Source organism: Macrosteles quadrilineatus, unplaced genomic scaffold (genome assembly GCF_028750875.1).
Source record: "Macrosteles quadrilineatus isolate MER2022 unplaced genomic scaffold, UCM_ALF_1.0 Scaffold_14__1_contigs__length_3811126, whole genome shotgun sequence".
In the NCBI taxonomy this organism is placed as follows: Eukaryota; Metazoa; Arthropoda; class Insecta; order Hemiptera; family Cicadellidae; genus Macrosteles; species Macrosteles quadrilineatus.
In genome coordinates this window covers 992,974-1,001,263 of record NW_026542607.1, presented here as the reverse complement: position 1 = coordinate 1,001,263, position 8,290 = coordinate 992,974, and positions in this window count along the sequence as shown.

Here is an 8,290-nt window from a genome sequence, read left to right as displayed (position 1 = left end):
ATGCAAATCCGATTCTGATGCTACCAGAACCACGGTGGAGTTGTGTAGTTTGTCGGCGCCCTTTGGTTGAAATGTTCGAAGAGGATGGAATTCGCCCGATGAAGCTATGTCCCCAAAATGTCACGCATTCTCAAATTGTTCAAATTCCTTCGGGAATTGCTCCTTGGTAGGACACAAAAACAAATTCTTAGCATTCTTTAAAACTAGTGGAAAACATTAAAGAGTAGATTGTGACGATTACGGAATTCCGATAGCCAGTTATTAGTTTCAAACCCTCTTAAGATCCGATGAATCATTTGACTAAAATATTCTCGATGTTTCGCAAATAGTGTTGAAAATAGTAATTGATCAAAATCTTTTACCCATTAGACCTGGCCGAGTCCGGAGATGAGTGTGAAGCATGAAACAGTTTCCGACGCAATTTCTCTAATTGTAGGAAATTAATTAATTATCCTACTTATAAAAATGGAATAGTAATAATAGTAAATAAATTTGCAAACACAATTACTTATTAAGAAAAAGGCCCCATTATTTTGATGTTTATTTATAGCCCTCAGTTCCGCCATTTCTTACTAAAAATTCAGAATAAATTCCAATTGGGACTTGAGAATGTATTTTACATGTGTTTGCTGTAGCCTACCATTGTCGTGCTCGGTTCCGAAACGTCTGGTATATTGATTTAAAATTAGAGACCTTTTTATGGGACACCCTGTAGGATACAGGATTGACTTAGAGAATAACCGGAAGTAGGCAGGTGACCGGAAACGACGCGGAAGCGCGCGCAGGCAGTGCGTGGTGACTGCGCAGGCGCAGAGAATCAATGACGTCACCCAAGGTCACACCGTGGGAACTTCTCTTCCTCCGTCTCCCACAGCAAGTAGAGATTCTACACTGGGTTTCTCAGCAAATTTCAACTCCCCCCTCCCGAGGAATATATAGCACGACTAGACTAGACTGATAATAACCTCGGTGGAATTTGAGCAAAGTAAATTGGACCGATTATCCCAAGTAGGAAATTGTTAGTGGGTACAGTTTGTATGTTGTATGCGTGGGAATGTAATAGGGTGTTTTTGGATGATTGTAAAAATGAGAATATTGACGGCACAATTAGTTGATATTTAATTTCCAGGTAAATTTGAGTGGAGCATGGCTATTGCTTTCTTCGTGATTGAAATGTTATTGGACCGTAGATTAAATTGTACGAATCAAAATATTTCCCTAAGAACGATGATCCTAGCGATTAAAGCTAAAACAGATAAATATTCCAAACTTACCTATATAAGATGTAGCCTATCATTCAAACCTCGCACCAGACTTATACACTTTTTAGTGAAAAGGTAAATCATTAGTTGTAAAGGAGGGGTAAATGAGCGGTTTTGTTAATGCCTTGATAATGGAGTTCTGCATTGCGTCCGAAACGTCTACTAGTCAGCTACATCGTCGTATCCATCTTCGCGGTTGCCACCCGAAGATAAGGATTTACTACCTTTATGAATCAACAGTGGAAGCCTATCAAAAATATTGATTAAAATGATAATCTCAAAGAAATTTGTGAAGAGAAATTTGTGTTAGATGGTCAAAGCTACTATTCAATGTATCAATGCATAGGCAATTTTTATGTTAGTACTGTAATTGTTTTTTTAACGGTCTTCAAACTTATCTAACAAAGTAGTAGGCCTAAATATATCAAAGTATGCTCGTATATTCAACGTAGTAGGGAACACAGAATAGGGGAAAATGCTCAAAGTTCATTCTTGGTAAGTAATCTAAGTTTACCAGAAAATAGAAAATTATTCTTCTCTGAAAAGTTTGCTAGATATTCTCAGTTGCTGCTCTCCAATTAAATTCAAATAGCAAAACTACCAATCACCGATTTTTAATTTATCAAGTAATATCAATATATAGGTAATTACTACATTTTAGAGAAAATGGTAGGCTATGTGTGGGATATCTTGGAGGAGCAAAGGTACTTTAACAACATTTTCCAGGAGAGATTTTTATCTAATTGTAATAGCTCAAAACTAAATCTGTAAAAATATAGTCGTTATATACTTAAATTAAATATCCTTTACAAAAATAGCATTGCAGCCGGTCTAATCACCAACGAAGCGTCGTCTGCTTCTAAAATTTGTTAATTAAAAAATAAGCGTTTGAACAAATAGTAATGTAAATTTTATGGGAATTTCCGTCGACTAAATCTGCCACTGAAAAACCCCCGCTGATGTCAAACGAAGCAAATTTAAATTCCAGCCGAATCATCTTTGGTAGTGGCACGGATCTATTATTTCGTATCAAGATGGCCGATGGATGTCGTATAGTTGTAAACTCAGGATTTTATCGACTACTGTAGCCTATGACATACTTGTAGAATACAAAATAATTCTTTTACTTTCCCACAACCCAATTCTCATCCTTCGGAGTTTCTATGGGCGATGGACGATGGGTGTTTGTTTATTCTTTGAGGGAATTCTTCGTCTTCCGGCCTCAGTTCAACAACATTTTCAACACATTCTTTTCTCCATAAGATTAACACGGAATGTCCAATAAACATTTTTTTCCTCCGTGGTGACTTTAATTGTGCAACAACGCTTCAATACACAAAATTATTTCTCTTTAAGCTCTACACAAGACTGTAATTAAAATTGGCCATTTTAATGTTTTAAGAGTGACATTTTTGAAAAACCAATTTCTAAAAAATGTAAAACCTCATAATACCTTGTGTTTATTACTCGATCTTCCTGGTTTCAATCTTATAGTCAAGTCTATACACTGTCATCCATACACATAATTGCAAATTTGTATCAAAGTCGGCTCAAAATTGCTCGAGTTAATCGTGTGCGTTTCCCGAGTTATCGGGCACGTACGCGTGTTCTTTAGAACACGTTAACTGGCAATAGCCCTCTAACTGGCAATGGGCAAACTCCGTAGTGGCAAGGCATTTTTGGCGATTTTGCAGTAATATTTGAGAAAATTCTTTCAAACTTAACCAAGGCACAAACCTATTGAACCAAATACTTAATATTGTTTGTAATGAAATGAAGAATTTGAAAATAGCAAGAGAATAAATATTTAGAACAGTGTGTGACATTAGGTAGATGAAATAAGTAGATACACATTTTTATAAAAGCAATAACAATGGAGATGAAATGAAGTTAGAGTTGTTCATGGAAAATGATCATTACTTTAAATCTTTATGACTTTTATAAATCTTTAAATATTTTTTTCGAGAATCTTTTCTTTGTTCAGAATAACTTAAAAATTAGAAGGTTTGCAACGGCTTTACCAACAGTAACAGTATAATATTTGATTATATCATTAAAACCTTCCGACTTCACTACATTTCAGACTGGTTTTTAATTAGTGTGGGTGTGTGTGCGTGAGGAGTTTATTTTTTTAATAACATTATGTTTTGTTAAGATGTAAAATACACTAACTTTAATTTAATTTTCTCTTTTTCTAACAAACAACTGTGTTTATTATATTGAATTGCACTAAAACTATCAAAAGTTTCGACAACGATTTGCACAACCAATATACAGGAATTATTTTTAAATTTAAAAAATATTAAAATACTAGCAGAGTACCCGTTATTGTAGTTTGTAGACTTGTAGACTTGTAGTTTTCTCAAAAGTTCATAGGTACTTTGGGATTTACATATGGATTAAATAATTTTGTCAGCTGATTCGACCAAACATCAGCGGACAAAATTATTTAATCCATATATTAATCCCAAAACACGATGAACTTTTGAGAAAACTAAAAGTCACACCCCCATAAACCATATAGGTACCTAAAATGTTCGTCATGACGAGAAACCTTGAGCAAAACTATCCATTATTTCATTAATTGCCCTTTAAGGTCGTAATTCCTTTCTGAAGGGAACTTTCCATATACCAAATGTAAAAAATGCCTCAGCTTTTTATTATTTGTTTGTTATTCTTTCAATTAATGACCTTATTAAAATCAGGTGTGATCATTTTGTATTACTGTGTTCTGTTTTTTTTTTAAGCTTAACTTAACCAATCAATAGTTTTATTTGTTCTTATGAAGTCAAACGGGGAAAAGCCCGTGGGAAACAGCTTCTTATCCTTTTGCTTTTAAATGTGAATACCCATAAGGTTAACACGGGAAACTCCAGAGCCACTGGGGCGGAGCCTGAAAGGAGTTTTGATATAACAATGTGCCTATATGTTAATCGGGAATGTGAGCTATCATCACCCCAAATTTCAGCCCAATCCGACCAGTACTTTTCGCGTTTACTTGTCACAAACATCCATTAATACATCCAAACTTTCTCATTTATAATATTACTAGCTGTTGTACCCGTGCTTTGCAACGGGAAGAGGACACAAAATGCAAAAAAGTTAATAGTACTGCACCCTGTTGGTAAACCTTTTAACCTTTTAATGCTATTTAATGCCATAGAACCAACTTGTGTAGTTGAAACAGCTGACAAAATTCTTTTATTCCTTTTAAATATGATTACTCATAAGGTTAACATGGGAAACTCCAGAGCTACTGGGGCGGAGCTCGAAAGGACTTTTGAGATAAAAATGCGTCTTTATGTTAATCGGGAATGTGAGCTATCATCATACCAAATTTCAGCCCAATCCGACCAGTATTTTTCGCGTTTACTTGTCACAAACATACATACATCCATCCATCCATCCATACATCCAAACTTTCTCATTTATAATATTAGTAGGATAGTAGGATTTGCAGGTAATTAGAATTCTTCAATATTCTGTAGGAACTGAGTATAATAACTTCTGCGAAAAATATAAAAAAATAAACTCTTAACTGAGTTGAAACGTCAACGGAAGTGGTAAATGCAGTTTACCATCTAGCGTTTTAAAGTCACAATGTATGAAACACTAGTAACCTTTACACAGATTTAGAGTGACATGGCTAGCCTTAATCTGTATCTTTACCAAATCGCAATTACTAAAACAGACACGAACTATTACATCCTAACCTAAAAATCAATTTGGATTCGGATTCAGAGGGATATTACGATTCGGCGCGGGAGCCCAAACAAATCAGAACGAAGACGTGCGGGGAACCCAAAATCGTCCCATTGTAAATAAAACTACTCGCCCGAGATCAGCTGTTATATTTTTGTTGTGGGGTTATGTCGTATTATACAAATACGTGGATCCCACCGTGGGAAAGTATCTTGAGAGTGGAACAGTTTAATCCGGCTTGTTGGTAGCATTGGCAGTCTGCCAAGTATCTACAAGTTCTCAGCTCTTCTTTCCCGCGCTTTTCCCGTTCCCCGTCTGTTCTCATTGGAATCAGCTGATTTGATCGTCACCTTCATCGTGTTTTGTGATATGTTTGCAGTCGGATTGAAATCAGCTGATTTCGGTTGTTAGTCTTACAAATTCTATTGACATTCATGATTTTGTGATAACGCTTCACATCTGTGTTGTGTGTTGCAGTTTTCACGGTTTCTCAACCTATGCCAGAGCAGAGGTTGGCGGTCCGATGTTGGGGGAAAGTCGGTTGCTTTTTGATGGTTTGAAACTGAAACCAGTTAATTAATTGGGATTTTAATAACACGCTATAAAAATAGGTTAAGTGCTCACCTGGTAATCAGAAGAATGCTGGTTAGATCCTGAGAAAAGTAAAAATCTGTTTAGTAGTTCCCCCCAGCCATCCCTCATTTAATATGCCTACTTAATTTTGCTGCTATATGAAGGTCATAAAGTGTATTTTTATTAAAATCTTAGTTTGAAATAAACAAATTTGCCAAATTTCATCAGCATACATCCATTAACAAGTTAACTACAGTTTGTTTATCCTCCATAATAATAACATGGCATTTTTTAATTTAGTTATTGGATTTTCCTACGTAACTATTAATCGTTCAACAACGCATCAATATACTTAATTATTTGTTTTTTAAGATATTAAAAATAGTTTTGATAAGAAATTGCAAAATTTTTTATTTTGGGGTGGAAAATTAAAATGGGGAAAACCCAATTTCTATCTCATAAAACACCCGATAAAACACTTTTCCCTGTTGCATTCTGTTAGTAAAATCATGCTGGTTCGCGAACTCGTTCGGATTCCAAAAAATGAAGGCACAGAGAGGTAAGATGCATCTAAAACGGATTAACTGTAACTACTATATATACAAAAGAGTAGATTTAAAGAGATAGTAATAGAGTGAGAGTAGATAGTTAGAGTCTACTACCATAGATAGAAGCATTGCATAGACAAACATCAACAACAACAGTGCTGTAATTAGTGTATATTCCGGCGTCCACCACTAGGAGTGCCGTGTAATTTTTCATTACTTATCTTTAAAGACGCTCCCCTTTTTAAAAGGTTTTGTTTCGTGTGTGTTTCTTGTCATTTTTCGTGTGCTCCCTGTTCTTTTGATGAGCTCCACCATCAGGAATTTGTTAATCAGCTGACATTCTTACCCGATGATGTGCTAAATTTGCTCCAGCACAAAACAGCTGTAGTCGTTCAAACTACGTAATTTAAACATTAATCTCATGGGCGCCCGCAGGATTTGTAACAGGGGTGCAATATACACGTTTTTTTTTTAAAGTTAAGGCTAGAGTAAAATGAGTTTTAAATGTAATATTGTTTATTTTTGCTGTTTTACCTCAAATATGTAATAAAATCAAACTTTCATAATTATTTGCAAATCTACATTAGTTAGGCTTTCTAACGACCCATTAAGTAACAAAATCGGCCTGGTAGAAGTCTAGATTTAGTTGTACAAAGTTTAACAAAAATATATGTAATTTAGTATTTTCTCACCACTATAAATTTGGAGATCACTTAGATTATTGCCAATAACTTTTAAATGGAGAGGAGATCGACCAAAGTGAATGTGATATTCTGAAAGAGAATAAAATTTACTACAAATAACTGCTATGCATTTCTAGAAAATTATTAATAAATGCAGCCAAAAGCTGGCTACAAATAGAAACTTGAAAACAGAAACCTGAAAACCCCGTTTTTAATGTATTTTTTGTTATTTTTACTTTTTAACCACAAATTTTTAACAAAATCACACTTTCATAGTTATTTTCAAATATACGTTAGTTGGGCTTTCCAATGACCCATTAATTAACAAAATCGGTCCAGTAGAAGTCTAGATTTAGTTGTACAAAGTTTAACAAAAATATCCCTAACTCAGTATTTTCTCATTACTATAAATTCGGAGGTTGCTTAGCTTTTTTGCAAATAACTTTTAAACGGTGAGGAAGTCGACTAAAGTGGAAGGTAATATTCTGAAAGATGATAAAATTTCCTACAAATTGATACCATACACCCTTTGGAAACACTCAAAAAAGGCAACCGAAAGTCTCACCCAAATAACAAGTGTGAAAAACACCGTTTTTAATGTATTTCTTATGGAAAACATGTTTTTTTATTTTTCACCGTAAATCATAACAAAAACAAACTTTCATAATTATTTGCAAATCTACATGAATTAAGCCTTCCAACGACCCATTAATTATTAAAATCGTTCCAGTAGAACTCTAGATTTAGTTGTACAAAGATTTTTAAAACTGAATTATATATAGAATTTGTATATATATAAAAATGTATAGGTATAACAAACATCAGGGGGAAATTTTTGAAAATACAGTGTTTTAAAACGTATTTTTTCGCTATTTGGCAACACATAGAACCAAATAGCATATTACAATATACTGTAGTATATTGTGTTTTAAGGAGGGTGTGTCATAGTTCTTTATGCCAACATTAAAAATTGATAAGCTATTTGAAGTTGTTATGTATAATTTATATGGTTAAATCCACAATTAAACAGTTAGACTATACAAAAATACAGTGGAATAGAGCCTAGATAACAGCCAAGAAAGTCGATCTTTTGTTTTCTGAATAGCTTTGTTAAAGTATAAAAGAATGGTAAATCTGTGAGTCAACTACTGTACTCATTTAATTTGATTTAAAACATTTCTTTAGAAATAACCATTATGAAAGTACTTTTATAAATTTCTTAAAACCAACTTTTGATCAATAAAGCTGGTTACAGAACATCATGGGTATTAATTTATTTTTTTTTTAACCAGGGGGTGCAAGCACACCCCCCTGTGGGCGCCCATGATTAATCTGTCTTCAAAGGTGTCCCAACAAATAATTAGAGTACTGTAAACCCAGAGCCGAGTCAAGACTCAAGACATAGTTTCAAGGGAGAAAAAGAAGAAGGTATGGAAACGATGGAATCGGAATGCGTGATTACTTGTGCGAACGTAGATTTTATCGTAAACAGCTGAGTTGGGAGTCAGAATTTCCCACGGTG